Here is a 16,592-nt window from a genome sequence, read left to right as displayed (position 1 = left end):
GTTGCCCTTCTTGTTTTATTGTTGTAGTTATTATTGTTGTTATTGATGTCATTGTTGTTGGATAGGAAAGAAAGAAATGGAGAGAGGAGGGGAAGGCAGAGAGGGGGAGAGAAAGATAGACACCTGCAGACCTGCTTCACCGCTTGTGAAGCGACTCCCCAGCAGTTGGGGGAGCCAGAGGCTTGAACCAGGATCCTTACACCAGTCCTTGAGCTTTGTGCCACCTGTGCTTAACTCACTGTGCTACCACCAACTCCCCTCTGTTTACTTTTTAAGATCCAATACTTACCCTTCTCAAACACTTCCAAAAAACTGAAGGGCAGGGGATGTTTTCTAATTCATTTTATGAGACAAATATTACTCTGATGTAAACAAATTAGAAAAGGACAGCACACACACACACACACACACACACACATATAACAACAACCCAAAATTATAGGAGTGATGCAGTAGTTCACCTAGTAGGGTATCTGCCTTATTATGTGCTGATCCAGGCTCTCATGCCCAGAACACTGCACATGGGAACAATAAGGTATAAGGTCAAGGTTTAGTACTCTGGTCTATCTTTCTGTCTCTATCTCTATGAAGACTACTGACCCAGAACAGTGAAATTACATTTCTGTGAGGCAATATATGTGTGGAGAGAGAAAGAGACAGAAACCAATATCTCTGATAAACATAAGGAAAAAAAAAAAAAAAAAAGAAAAAGAAAGAGAAAAAGAGCAAGAGCGAGGGGGAAAGAGAACCAGAGCATCAGTCTGGCATACGCAGTGATTAGAATCAAACTCATCACCTCATGCTTGAGAGGCCAATGCTTTATCACTGCACCAACTTCCAGGCTGTCTAATGTCTTCTCAAGCTAAAATGTAAAGTCTATGGTGTCTATTTTGTTCTTTATAGTACTCCCAGCACCCAAAACTATGGTCCACAATAAACAATCAATAGTTACTGAGTAAATGAGTGAGCAAACCAGGAAATTGTTATCAGAGAATTAATACATGAGCAGCTAAAAAGTAAACATACCAGTTTTTGCCTGGATATCGTGAAAATAATTGAACATACGGATGAGTCTCAAATAAAATACTGATTAAAAATGTAGGTTGTGGGAGAATATATATGTGATATCATTTATGTGAACTTTAAAAATAACATACATGTTCTATATATTATGTAATATGGGTGTGTGTCTACACACAGAGAGAAAAGGCAGAGACAAAAGAAATGGTACATGAGAATAACAAGACCAAACTCAAATAACAGGAGTGGTTATCTGAGGGGGGCAGTGTGGACACAGCTTTTCATGATAGTACTCATTTTTCACACTTAAAAAAAATGAATTGTGTATACTTTATTGAGGAAGCCTTTGGTAGTTAACGTAGAGGATTCACAACTGAATAAAATTCTCATTACATGACACTTTCCCTTCAAAATCTTCTATATTATTAGTCATTTAACTTTTTTTTTCATTTTAGAAATTATCAAACATTTTTGGACTTCCAGAGCCGGGGCTATGAGCAGCAGCAGGTCTCTTTCTCTCCTCTCCTCTCCTCTCCCAGATCAACTAGGAATACCAAAGGAGACCACCTGGGACCGAAACGAGACAGGACTGTAACGACTACAGGAACCCACCAGGTCACCGGTGAGTGCAAACATGTGTGGCTGGTGACAGAGAGGAGCCTAGGGAGAGATTACGTGGCTGGTAACAGTCTGGCAGTTTGTCAATTGAGACAATACCTCCAGTCTGTTCCACCAACAAGGGGACAGCTGAGGGGAGGAGAGGACTCCCTGGAGACTCACCAAGTGCAACTCTGGGTCTCCATTGCTACTGCCCTCAGAGTCAGGAGCAGCGGCAGGGAGGAACACCAGGGGACAGAGACCTAGCCAGGAAACTCAGGAGAAGACCTATACCTCTGTGGCATAGGGGTGGGGTTGTGAATATCTCTTTGCATAACCACTGGAGTATCTCTGCCACACCCTGCTTTATCTCTTGATCAGGAGTTAGTGATTAAGCTAAGAAGCCTGCTTGTAGTTTAAAAGCCCTAAGACTCCCATAGCCTACAGGGAAGAAAAAGAAAAAGAGGCTTTTAAACCACTGAGCTCCAACTCAGGTATTAAAATACTATTGAAACAACTGTTAACTTCCACCACTGTGAACCCTTTAATTACCTTACTTAGACACAAGTCAATCCAGGCAATAGTGAGCAGCAATTTGAAAAGTACTGAGAAAGGGAACTCATAACATAATATATAAAATGGGTAAACAAACAAGAAGAAATAATGGAGAAACAAACCAGGACAGGAGTCCAGCTAAAAGTCCCCCAAAGGGTGAAGAACAAAATAATGAGTTCAGTATCCAAACACTAGCTAAGGAAATAATCACAGGAGTGAGTAAAGAGTTTGAAAGAATTATAATCATAAATACAGGAACAACAAATGAGACTCTGGAAGAAAACACTAATTATCTCAAGGTTATTAGAGAACTCAAAGCTGAAATAGCTGAGCTAAGAACACAACTAGCTGAACAAGCTAAAACAGTATCAGAACAGGGTAACAAAATAGATGAACTCCAGAAAACAGTAGAGAGCAGAGAGAATAGAATCAATGAGGCTGAAGACAGAATTAGCAAGATCGAGGACAAATTAGAGACAACTAAAAAAGAAGAGCTCTCAAAAAGAGATTAAGAGATGCTGAAAACAACGACAGAGTCCCATGGGATGACTTCAAAAGAAACAATATACATATTATTGGCTTACCAGAGGAAGAAAGAGAGGGAGAGGAAGAAAGCATTCTTCAGGCCATAGTAGCTGAAAACTTCTCTAGACTAGACAACATCAAAGACATAAAGATTCAAGAAGCCCAGAGGGTCCCAAACAGAATTAACCCAGACTTAAAGACACCAAGACACTTCATACTTAGAATGGAAAGGAATAAGGATAAAGAAAGGATCCTGAAGGTTGCAAGAGAAAAACAGAGTCACCTACAGAGGAAAACCCATAAGATTAGCAGCAGACTTCTCCACACAAACACTACAGGTCAGAAGAGAATGGCAAGATATCTCGGGTGCTCAATGAGAAAGGCTTTCAACCAAGAATACTATTTCCTGCTAGAGTGTCTTTCAGACTAGATGGAGGCATCAAAACCTTCTCAGACAAGCAACAGTTGAAGGAATCAACTATCACCAAGCCTGCCTTGAAAGAAGTTCTGAAAGGTCTTCTATAAACAGTCAGACCACCATAAATAGGTCATATATCAGAACACTCTAAAACTCTACAAGAATGGCGTTAAAATATCTTCAATCTTTGATATCAATAAATGTCAATGGCCTGAATTCACCTATTAAAAGACACAGAGTAGGAAGATGGATCAGAAAACACAACCCAACAATATGCTGTCTACAGGAAACCCACCTAATTCAACAAGACAAACACAGTCATAAAGTGAAAGGATGAAAAACTATCATACAAGCCAATGCCTCACAAAAAAGGGCAGGAACAGCTATTCTCATATCTGACATGATAGACTTTAAAACAGATAAGATTAAAAAAGATAGGAATGGAAACTACTTAATGCTTAGAGGATAAGTCTATCAAGAGGACTTAACAATTATTAACATCTATGCACCCAATGAGAAACCATCTAAATACATCAAACATCTACTGAAAGAGCTACAGCAATATATTAACAGCAACACAGTCATAGTAGGGGACTTCAACACTCCACTCTCTCAACTTGACAAATCATCCATGCAGAAAATCAATAAAGACATAAAGGAGCTAAATGAAGAGATAGATAAACTAGAACTATTGGACATTTTCAGAGTCATTCATCCCAAAAAACTGGAATACACATTTTACTCAAACCCACATGGGTAATTCTCAAGGAAAGACCATATGTTAGACCACAAAGAGAGCATCAGCCAATTCAAGAGCATTAAAATCATCCCAAGCATCTTCTCAGACCACAGTGGAATTAAACTAACACTTAACAATCAACAAAAAACTAGTCATAGTCCCAAATGTGGAAGCTCAACAGTACACTTCTTAACAAATTTGGGGTTAAAGAGGAAATAAAGGAAGAAATCAAAATGTTTCGAGACTTCAATGGAAATGAAGACACAAAATATTTGGGACACGGCTAAAGCAGTACTAAGAGGGAAGTTCATAGCTATACAAGCACAAATTAGGAAACAAGAAAAAGCACAAATAAACAGCCTGATTGCACATCCTAAAGACCTAGAAGAAGAAGAACAAAGGAACCCTAAAGCAACGAGAAGGACAGAAATCACTAAAGTTAGGGCAGAAATAAATAACATTGAGAATAAGAAAACCACACAAAAGATCAATGAAAGTAAATGTTGGTTCTTTGAGTGAACAAAATCAACAAACCTTTAGCCAGACTCACAAAACAAAAAAGGGAGAAGACCCAAATAAATCGGATAGTAAATGAAAGAGGATATATCACAACAGACAACACAGAAATTCAACATATCATGCAAGGCTTCTATGAACAACTATATGCCACCAAGCTAGAGAACCTGGAAGAAATTAATGATTTCCTAGATACCTACCAACTTACAAAACTAAGTAAAGAGGAAGTGGATAACATGAACAGGCCCATCACAGCTAATGAAATTGAAACAGTTATCAAAAATCTTCCCAAAAATAAAAGTCCTAGACCAGATGGTTTTACAAATGAATTCTACAAAACCTTCAAAGAAGAACTAATACATATACTTTTAAAAGTCTTCCAGAAGATTGAAGACACTGGAGTACTCCCTGCCAGCTTCTATGAAGCCAACATCACTCTGATACCAAAAGCAGACAGGGACACAACCAAAAAAGAAAACTACAGACCAATATCTCTGATGAACACAGATGCTAAAATATTGAACAAAATTCTAACCAACCAGATACAGCAGTATATTAAAAAGATTGTTCATCATGACCAAGTGGGGTTTATCCCAGGCATGCAAGGTTGGTTTAATATATGTAACTCAATCAATGTGATCCACCACATCAATAAAAGCAAGACCAAAAACTACATGGTCATATCAATTAACGCAGAGAAAGCCTTTGACAAAATCCAACACCCCTTTATGATCAAAACACTACAAAAAATGGGAAAATTCCTCAAGATAGTGGAGTCTATATATAGCAAACCTACAGCCAACATCATACTCAATGGTGAAAAACTGGAAGCATTTCCACTCAGATCAGGTACTAGACAGGGCTGCCCACTATCACCATTACTATTCAACATAGTGTTGGAAGTTCTTGCCATAGCAATCAGGCAGGAGCAAGGAATTAAAGGGATACAGATTGGAAGAAGCCAAACTCTCCCTATTTGCAGATGACATGATAGCATACACAAAAAAACCTAAGGAATCCAGCAAGAAGCTTTTGGAAATCATCAGGCAATACAGTAAGGTGTCAGGCTACAAAATTAACATTCAAAAGTCAGTGGTATTCCTCTATGCAAACACTAAGTTAGAAGAAATTGAAATCCAGAAATCAATTCCTTTTACTATAGCAACAAAAACAATAAAATATCTAGGAATTAACCTAACCAAAGAAGTGAAAGACTTGTATACTGAAAATTATGAATCACTACTCAAGGAAATTGAAAAAGACACAAAGAAGTGGAAAGATATTCCATGTTCATGGGTTGGAAGAATTAACATCATCAAAATGAATATACTACCCAGAGCCATATACAAATTTAATGCTATCCCCATAAAGATCCCAAGCACATTTTTAGGAGAATAGAACAAATGCTACAAATGTTTATCTGGAACCAGAAAAGACCTAGAATTGCCAAAACAATCTTAAGAAAAAAGAACAGAACTGGAGGCATCACACTCCCAGATCTCAAATTGTATTATAGGGCCATTGTCATCAAAACTGCTTGGTATTGGAACATGAATAGATACACTGACCAGTGGAATAGAATTGAGAGCCCTGAAGTGAGCCCCCACGCCTATGGATATCTAATCTTTGACAGAGGGGCCCAGACTATTAAATGGGGAAAGCAGAGTCTCTTCAACAAATGGTATTGGAAACAATAGGTTGAAACATGCAGAAGAATGAAACTGAACCACTGTATTTCACCAAATACAAAAGTAAATTCCAAGTGGATCAAGGACTTGGATGTTAGACCACAAACTATCAGATACTTAGAGGAAAATATTGGCAGAACTCTTTTCCGCATACATTTTAAAGACGTCTTCAAAGAAACGAATCCAATTACAAAGAAGACTAAGGCAAGTATAAACCCATGGGACTACATCAAATTAAAAAGCTTCTTCACAGCAAAAGAAACCACTACCCAAACCAAGAGACCCCTCACAGAATGGGAGAAGATCTTTACATGCCATACATCAGACAAGAGTTTAATAACCAAAATATATAAAGAGCTTGCCAAACTCAACAACAAGACAACAAATAACCCCATCCAAAAATGGGGGGAGGACATGGACAGAATATCCACCAGAGAAGAGATCCAAAAGGCCAAGAAACACATGAAAAAATGCTCCAAGTCTCTGATTGTCAGAGAAATGCAAATCAAGATAACAATGAGATACCACTCTACTCCTGTGAGAATGCCATACATCAGAAAGGGTAACAGCAACAAACACTGGAGAGGGTGTGGGGGTCAAAGGAACCCTCCTACACTGCTGGTAGGAATGTAAATTGGTCCAACCTCTGTAGAGAACAGTCTGGAGAACTCTCAGAAGGCTAGAAATGGACCTACCCTATGACCCTGCAATTCCTCTCCTGGGGATATAGCCTAAGGAACCCAACACACCCATCCAAAAGATCTGTGTACACTTATGTTCTTGGCAGCACAATTTGTAATAGCCAAAACCTGGAAGCAACCCAGGTGTCCAACAACAGATGAGTGGCTGAGCAAGTTGTGGTATATATATATACAATGGAATACTACTCAGCTATCAATAATGGTGACTTCACCATTTTCAGCCGATCTCGCCAATTGACCAATAAGAACACGTTTGGCAAAGGACAGCCCCTCAACATTAAGTGGGAGGCCTCGAAGAGCAGGACCAACAGCTTGAAAGCTGTCAGGAGCTGCTTATTGCTGGCTTTGAAAGTGACTGGGATCCATGTGGATTCAGTCGGCTAGAAAGGATCGTCAGTTTCCCCAATGAATGGGTACTCACGAGATGCACCACAGGAAGGTCGATCCAATGCATCCCAATTCTTAGCAACATCGCCCCACCAGATATTCGTCGGGATGCGGCATCATCTAAGTTCATTTCCCATGTCTACGCTCGACCGGACCTGCCAATATACGCGGATATCTTTGCCCACCCTGTCCAAGCTTGACGTCTCGTCACCCAATCTGGTCCCCTACGCCTACACTGAACTTCTCTGTTCCAGACTCTTGGAAACAGAGTTGGCAGTCAGCTGAGGTAAAGAACAAACCCCTCATCACAGACTCCTGCAAGCGTCAACCCGGCTTTGACCTAGCACGTTATGATTGGGCCCTCCTCAATCGCTATCGAACAGGCCATGGCCGGTGCACCGCTATGTTCCATCGCTGGGGAGCCAGAGACGACCCGAACTGCCCCTGCGGCTACAGACAGACTATGACCCACATAGTCAATGACTGCCACCTCTCCAGATTCAAAGGAGGTCTCGAAACTTTACATCAGGCTCAACCTAACGCTGTTGACTGGCTACGGAAGAAGAGCAAACGCTAGAAGAAGAAGAAGCCGATCTCGGATGGACCTTGAAGAAATCATGTTAAATGAAATAAGAAGAAACAGAAGGATGAATATAGGATGATCTCACTCTCAGGCAGAAGTTGAAAAACGAGATCAGAAAAACAAAAAACCACAAGTAAAACCTGAACTGGAATTGGCGTATCACACCAAAGTAAAAGACTCTGGGGAGGAGGTGGGTGGGTGGGGAGAATACAGGTCCAAGAAGGAGGACAGAGGACCTAGTAGGGGTTGTATTGTTATATGGGAAACTAGGGGATGTTACGCATGTACAAACTATTGTATTTACTGTTGAATGTAAAACATTAATTCTCCAATAAAGAAATAAAAAATAAATAAATAATAAAAAAATGAAGAATGAATTTACCCATATGAGAATAACACCCAGGAAAAAAAAAGTAATTATCAAACATTTAACAATAAGGAAATGTTAGTGTATTAGACCCCCATGTGTTGGGGCTTGCTTTTCCTGTTAAAACAGGGATTAGGATTCTACTCTATTCTGAAACAACTGTAAATAAACTGAAACAATAGTTTCAAGACAGCAGCCATCAGGCACTAAATTAGGACAGTGATTCACAAGGAAAGAACAAGTGAGGTGAGACTAAGATTATCTCAGCTTTGAAAAGAAGTTTCTTCTTTGTAAGAAGGAGTAAAACTCAGTGAATATTGCTGCTCATTGTGGACCTGTTCTCCAAAGGTCAAAAGAATGGTGAAAAGATGAACCAATTAGAAATATTTCTTTTGTGTAGACGGGCAAAAATATCCCCATGTAAAAGGCAAGCAGCAGGGGTCCCGAGTACGTTTCAGTTGTGAGCTATGGGAGAGGAAGCTTTCTAGCCCATCAACAAAAATTTATAGCACCCATCTCCGTCTTCTATTCCCTTTATTCTATGCTTACACCTCTGGGGGAAAAGCAGATAGGAAACATCAAAAGATCCATAAAACAAAGTTTAAAAGTTTACAAAGCACAAGCCTACTTTTAAAAAAAGATGTTACTTACTTATTAATGAGAAAGATAGGAGGAGAGAGAGAAAGAAACAGCACTCTGGTACATGTGCTGACAGGGATTGAACTTTGGGATCTCATGCTTGAGAGTCCAGTGTCTTTCTGCTGCGCCATCTCCTAGACCACTCTATGCCTATTTTCTATGAAATTGTCTTATAGCTAAAACAATTGCTTTTAAAGAAAGGATTACGGGAGCCGAGTGATGGTGCAGAGGTTTAAGCACACATAAGGGAAACCTCATGGACCAGCATCAGGATCCCAATTCGAGCCCTTCCCCACCTGCAGGGGGATGGGGTCTTCACAAGCAGTGAAGCTGATCTGCAGATGTCTATCTTTCTCTCCCCCTCTGTCTTTCCCTCCTCTCTCCATTTCTCTCTGTCCTATCCAACAACAACGACAGCAATAACAACAACAACAACAATAAACAAGGGCAACAAAAAGGGGAATTTTTTTTAAAAAGGATTACATTGACAAGAATGAATAATCATAAATGCAGGTGTTCAGATATTTTTGTTTATACCATTGCTTACATAATGTAGAAAAGGAAAGTGTTGCTACTAAAGTCTTTTATTTATTTCTTTTTCTTTTCTTTTTTTTAGATGGAGACAGAGAGGCAGAGATTTAGAGAGAAGAGAGTGAAAGAGACCTAGACACCAAAGCTTCCTTCAAGGCAGTGGGGGCCAGTTTTGAACTCGGGTTGTGCATATGGCAAAGTGCTGTACTATCCCAGTGCACTGTTATGCAGCCCCTAAAATGTCTTTTGTTGCTGAAGGAAATGAAATCTCTAGAATGACCTGAAACCCATGCTCTTCATTGCAGATACACTCCTTAAACTTCATGCTAAATTTGTAGAACTTCATTCCTTTCCTATTCTGGATAAGGCTATGGAAATCCTTTTCCTGATGAAATTTTGTGACAAGTCATATTACTTTACTATACATTCAACACTTTCAGTAATGAATTAGGAACCGGGAATGTTACTGGGTTCTCAGGAAGACAGATAGGCCACACTGAGGCATTAATATAGGAAGCAGTGTTTACTATGCCGGCAGAGCCAGCCGGACTCATGTCCACAAAAGACTGGGCCTGAACATTGTTGGTATGCTTCTAAAAACCCCTTCTTTTTCATTTGGTTTAAATCCCCCCCACCCCCCCACCCCACCGCTTAACACTTCATTCTATTTACATAACACTGTATTCTATTTACATAACCTCTGTTAACAAACACCACCTTCCCTCCAGGGCATTGGTGGTTTAGTGGTAGAATTCTTACCTGCTCCACCCCCTCTCCTTGTCATACCCTGATTTTCACCAGTCACTTTTCTCTCCACCCTCTTTGCATCACATCCTGTCCCCACCCTACTGGGTTAGTATATTTATAAGGACAAGATTGTTTGTAGTTTTGAGTTTAGCTTAGCTCAGCTTAGATTGTGCTGTGTCCTGCATGAATAAAGAGATACTGCGTACAACCCAGCCATGAGTCCCGGGTTGTCTGTTACCCGCCCGTGAAGCCAGCCCGGCGAAAACAACAGAACATAATGGAATTTCCCCTTTTATACAGTTATCAACCTTCTCATATTAACTCATAGCAGCAAGCTTAACAGGTTTTTTTTTCTTTTGTGTATACAGAGAGTACAACTTGTTTGGGTTATCAGCAGACTCTTAGGCAGAAGCAGGAGATTGTAAGGCCACTGACCAAAGCCACTTTGATTACAGCAATAGAAAACCCTGTTTGTGCTGGGAGGAGGGTGAAGATTGCCACCAACTGTATTTTTCTTTAACTAAGAAGTTAACCCTTGCTTGCCTCAGGAAAGATGCAAGTTCCAAGAAGACTCATGTCCTTATCTCAAAGAATATCCAAGTATGTGGTCCAGGAGGTGGCGCAATGGATAAAGCACTGGATTCTCAAGCATGAGGTCCCAAGTTCAATCCCCGGCAGCACATGTACCAGAGTGCTATCTGGTTCTTTCTTTCTCTTCTCCTATCTTTCTCATTAATAAATAAATAAAATCTTTAAAAAAAAAGAAAGAATATACAAGTGCACTGATTTGTCATGTGTGAGACCCAGGTTCAAGCCTGGCCCCACCACACTGAATGAAGCTTCCGTGCTGAAAAAAAAATTCTCAAAGAATATATAGTCTAGAGGGAGAAATAAGGATAACAAGTAAATAACTACAATTAAAGTAAAATAATAACATAAATTACTTTCAGATAGTATTTTATCGCTAAGGGATTTTTTTTTTTTTTTTTTTTTTGCCTCCAGGGTTATTGCTGGGGCTCGGTGCCAGCACTATGAATCCACTGTTCCTGGCGACCATTTTTCCCATTTTTATTGGATAGGACAGAGAGAAATTGAGAGGAAGGGGAAGATGGGGGGGGAGAAAAACAGATAGCTGCTTGTGAAGCAACCCCCTGCAGATGGGGAGCCCATACCACACTGCATTGAAGGATGTTACAGGACTGTGGTCTATTTAACTCTCTCTCTCTGCACCTCTGTTTCTATCTTGAAAGGAAACGTAAACTTAGGTTTATCTGTATACATAATGAACTACTACTCAGCTGTTAAAAATGATGAAGCTGACTCCTTTTTGTCATCTTAGATGGAACTAGTAGACAACATGTTAAGTGAGACAAGCCAAAAAGAGAAGGGTAAATACCAAATGAGCTAACTTATCTTGGAATGGTAGTGGATTTCAGTTTTTAGAATCACAAAGGAAAAATGAGACAAGCTCTTGAATCTTAGTTTTCTCACCCACAAAACCAGGATAACAACTGCCTGATAGAGTCACTGTAGTTGTCAAAGAAGATATTGAAAAGGATTTATAGACTATGAGGCAATGCAAACATGTAAAATATTGTGACAATTAATTGTAGAATTAGAAAATGAAATCTAGCTCCAAAAATTTTACTCACCATGTATTAATGTGAAATGCTATCCATAATTTCCAATACATGTATGATTTGACAACTCATCATGTATAGAATAGAATGTAATTAGTAACCATATATATACTGGCTACTTGAATTCTATGTCTTATTTCTTACTTGTTTGTGTAATATACAGAAACTTTAAATGTACTCGTTACAAACCTTTCTTGACTAATTTTCACTTAATGTAGGATATGAATTTTGTCTAAGTATCATGTTGTATTTTCAATCTCTTTGTTCCAGCTTCTTCTTTAGATGTACTTTTAGTGTTGAATAAAAGTTTAGCAATTAAAAAGAGGAAATAAGGAACTTTGTAGATCAAAACTAGTGAATACATCCTTGAGGCATTTTTAGAGAAGTTAAGCGATAACATCATTATAATATTGTGTTACTTCTTTGATCTGCTAAAAAACTAAGTGATAAAATCAGTTTTACATTTCTGAGTTTTCTTTTCAGTTGCTGTATGTAGCTACAAAACTAAGATATGTTAACTGTAAAAGCTATTTTCCTCTTCTTTACTCTATTACAGATTCTTTTCTTTTTGGGGGTGGATTAGAAAGAGCTAAGGTATGTGTATCACATATTACAGTGTGATTTAAGAAAGGTATTCAACTGGTGGTATGCTGTCATAGAAAGGACAATGGATTTGTACTCTAATATCATAGAGTAATTTCAGTTTCCCATGTGATTGTTTTGAGATCTGTGTCAAATGTATTTTCTAGTCTTAGTTTCTTTGCCCTTTTTTTAAATAAATTCAAGATTTAAAAAAAATTTTGTTTTTATATTTATTTTTCCCTTTTTGTTGCCCTTGTTTTTCATTGTTGTTGTAGTTATTATTGTTGTTGTTGATGTCGTCGTTGTTAGGTAGGACAGAGAGAAATGGAGAGAGGAGGGGGAGACAGAGGGGAGAAGAGAAAGATAAACACCTGCAGACCTGCTTCACCGCCTGTGAAGCGATTCCCCTACAGGTGGGGAGACGGGGGGCCGGTCAGGGATCCTTACACCGGTCCCTGCACTTTGCGCCACGTGCGCTTAACCCACTGTGCTACCGCCAGACTCCCATTTCTTCACCTTTTAAGGATGAAGATTAGCAAAAACTCTGTCGTGGATTATGGTGCTATTGGGGGTTGAACCTAGGACCTTGGAATTTCAGTCACCAAAGTCTGTTTGCATGACCATTATGCTATGTCCCCCGTTCATTTCATTTCTTTTCTTTGTTAACTTCAGAAAGTTGACATGATTTTCTGTTATGTGAATTTCACCTCAATAAAAATAAATACATAAATTGTAAAGCAGGGGGCTGGGCGGTGGTGCACATATTTATTATTATATTATTATATTATATTATTATTATGCGTACATAATGTGAAGCACAAAGACTGGCATAAGAATCCCGGTTTGAGACCCCAGCTCCCCACCAGTAAGGGGGGTTGCTTCACCAGTGAAGCATGTCTGCAGGGGGCTGGCTATCTTTCTGTCCTTGTCTCCATCTTCTCCTCCTCTCTCAACTTCTCTCTGCAACAACAACAATGGGAAGGAAAAAAAAAGAGAGAGAGAGATGGCCTCCAGGACCAGTGGATTCATAGTGCAGGCACCGAACACCAGTGATAACCCTGGAGGGGAAAAAAAAAAAAACAATAAAGCGAAATCTAAACCAAAACAAATGGATTGTACAGAAAAGCACAAATAGGTAAGCCCCCACACCTATGGACATCTAATCTTTGACAAAGGGGCCCAGACTATTAAATGGGGAAAGCAGAGTCTCTTCAACAAATGGTATTGGAAAAAATGGGTTGAAACATGCAGAAGAATGAAACTGAACCACTGTATTTCACCAAATACAAAAGTAAATGCCAAGTGGATCAAGGACTTGGATGTTAGACCACAAACTATCAGATATTTAGAGGAAAATATTGGCAGAACTCTTTTCCGCATACATTTTAAAGACATCTTCAGTGAAACGAATCCAATTACAAAGAAGACTAAGACAAGGATAAACCTATGGGACTACATCAAATTAAAAAGCTTCTGCACAGCTTCTGCACAGCTACTAAAAGCAAGAGACCCCCTTACAGAATGGGAGAAGATCTTTACATGCCATACATCAGACAAGAGGCTAATAACCAGAATATATAAAGAACTTGCAAATCTCAACAACAAGACAACAAATAACCCCATCCAAAAATGGGGAGAGGACATGGACAGAATATCCACCAGAGAAGAGATCCAAAAGGCCGAGAAACACATGAAAAAATGCTCCAAGTCTCTGACTGTCAGAGAAATGCAAATAAAGACAACAATGAGATACCACTTCACTCCTGTGAGAGTGCCATACATCAGAAAAGGTAACAGCAACAAATGCTGGAGAGGGTGTAGGGTCAAAGGAACCCTCCTACACTGCTGGTAGGAATGTAAATTGGTCCAACCTCTGTGGAGAACAGTCTGGAGAACTCTCAGAAGGCTAGAAATGGATCTACCCTATGATCCTGCAATTCCTCTCCTGGGGATATAGCCTAAGGAACCCAGCACACTCATCCAAAAGGATCTGTGTACACATATGTTCTTGGCAGCACAATTTGTAATAGCCAAAACCTGGAAGCAACCCAGGTGTCCAACAACAGATGAGTGGCTGAGCAAGTTGTGGTATATATATATATATGTGTGTGTGTGTGTGTGTGTGTGTGTGTGTGTGTGTGTGTGTGTGTGTGTTGCTATGCTTCACATTGGTTTGGTCTCACTCTCCCCCGCCGGGAGATTTGGTTTGGCCCTTGCTAGTTTCGCACTTCCCCTTCTCCCCACCCCCTACCCTACGTACTTCCGGGGGTTCCTGCTGCAGCCGCTGGAGAAGGATGCAGGACAGATCTGTGTGGTGATTAGTTTAGGAGTCCCTCTCTGCCGCTGGAGGAGAAAGACAGAGAGCACATGTTTGCCCACTCATAAATAAAGATTAAATTGCATTCTCAGCTCAGTTGTGTGTCTCTGACCGTCTCTGTTACCCACCCATGAAGCCAGCCTGATTAAATCAATATATATCAAAACTTGCCTATATATATATATATATATATTACTCAGCTATCAAAAATGGTGACTTCACCATTTTCAGTCGATCTTGGATGGACCTTGAAAAATTCATGTTAAGTGAAATAAGTCAGAAACAGAAGGATGAATATGGGATGATCTCACTCTCAGGCAGAAGTTGAAAAACAAAATCAGAAAAAAAAAAAAACCCACAAGTAGAACCTGAATTGGAATTGGTGTATCACACCAAAGTAAAAGACTCTGGGGTGGGGGTGGGGGTGGGTGGGTGGGTGGAGAGTACAGATCCAAGAAGGATGACAGAGGACCTAGTGGGGGTTGTATTGTTATATGGTAAACTGAGGAATGTTATGCATGTACAAACTATTGTGTTTACTGTTGATGTAAAACATTGATTCCCCAATAAAGAAATTTAAAAAAAAGAAGTGAAAGGGGGAGTTGGGCAGTAGCACAGTGGGTTAAGCACACAGGAAAAAATATATATATAAAAAAGGAAGAAAAAAAAGCACAACTAGGGTCTATGCTATGGTGTGCCTGGTTGAGTACACATATTACAATGCTCAGGGACCTGGGTTCAAGCCCCTGGTTCCCACCTGCAGGGTATGAAGCTTCACAAGAAATGAGGCAGTACTACATGTGTTTCTCTTTCTCCCTACCTATTTTCCCTTCCCCTCTCAGTTTCTCTCTCTCCTATCAAATAAATAAATATTTATAAAAAGAATGTCTGGAGAGTCGGGTGATAGTGCAGCAGGTTAAGTGCATGTAGCGCAAAGCACAAGGACCGGCATGAGGATCCGGGTTCGAGCCCCCGGCTCCCCACCTGCAGGGGAGTCGCTTCACAGGCAGTGAAGCAGGTCTGCAGGTTACTATCTTTCTCTCCTCCTCTCTGTCTAACAACAACAATAATAACTACAACAATATAATAACAAAGGTAACAAAAGGGAATAAATATTAAAAAAAGAATGTCTGAAAAAAAATTACACAGCTATTTTGAGCAGAAAGGACATATTTAAAGGGAATAAATGTTCAGAGATATCTTTAGTTGTACAAGGTGTTCTATTCCGTATTATTTATTTGCAGGTCCTTCAATATAAGCTGTTATCACAGTGATGAAGGGCCACACAAATAATGATTAGGAATTGCTAGGAATCTGGGGGGAGTGTGGAATTAGTAATATGTGTCATCTCTTATAAGTAAACGTAAAGCTTAGATAAAAATCAAAGACACATATAGGACCAGATTGTCATCTGGAATCTATCATAAGTGTTTCACGGAGTCAAATTTTTTTGTAATCTGTATAGTACAAGTGAGTCTGAGATTCCACTAGCAGGGGCATGGGAGTGGGGGGGGGCGGTGGGGGTAGATAGCATAATGGTTATGCAAAGAGACTCTCATGCCTGAGTTTCCAAAGACTCAAATTCAATCCCCCACATCACCATAAGCCAGAGCAGGTAAGTATGTGGGTATAGTTTACCAGGTAAGAATAGAGCCTCATGCTTTAAAAATTACCTAATTTGGAAGCAACAATAAGATCCATTAGCAATGAGGAGATGGCTAGAAGTGATTATTCACAGGGCTCATACAATCTAAGTTCTACTAAGAAGGGTGTGTCAACCCAACTTCTTTAAAGAATAGAACAACAGTTATAAAAATGTACCTGGAACCAAAAAGTCCCTAGGATTGCCAAATCAGGCTTGGGAAAAAAAGAACAAGACCAGAGGCATCACACCTCCTGACCTTAAACTATGCTACAGAGCTACAGTAGTCAAAACTACCTGGTACTAGAACCAAGATAAACACATAGATCAATGGAGTAGAACTGAAAGGTGATGGCAAGTTTTTGCTAAGTTGAAAATTCTGATTAGTACAAAAATAA

This window comes from Erinaceus europaeus, chromosome 7 (genome assembly GCF_950295315.1).
Source record: "Erinaceus europaeus chromosome 7, mEriEur2.1, whole genome shotgun sequence".
NCBI classification, from domain to species: Eukaryota; Metazoa; Chordata; class Mammalia; order Eulipotyphla; family Erinaceidae; genus Erinaceus; species Erinaceus europaeus.
Note: the sequence above shows the minus strand (reverse complement) of the source record.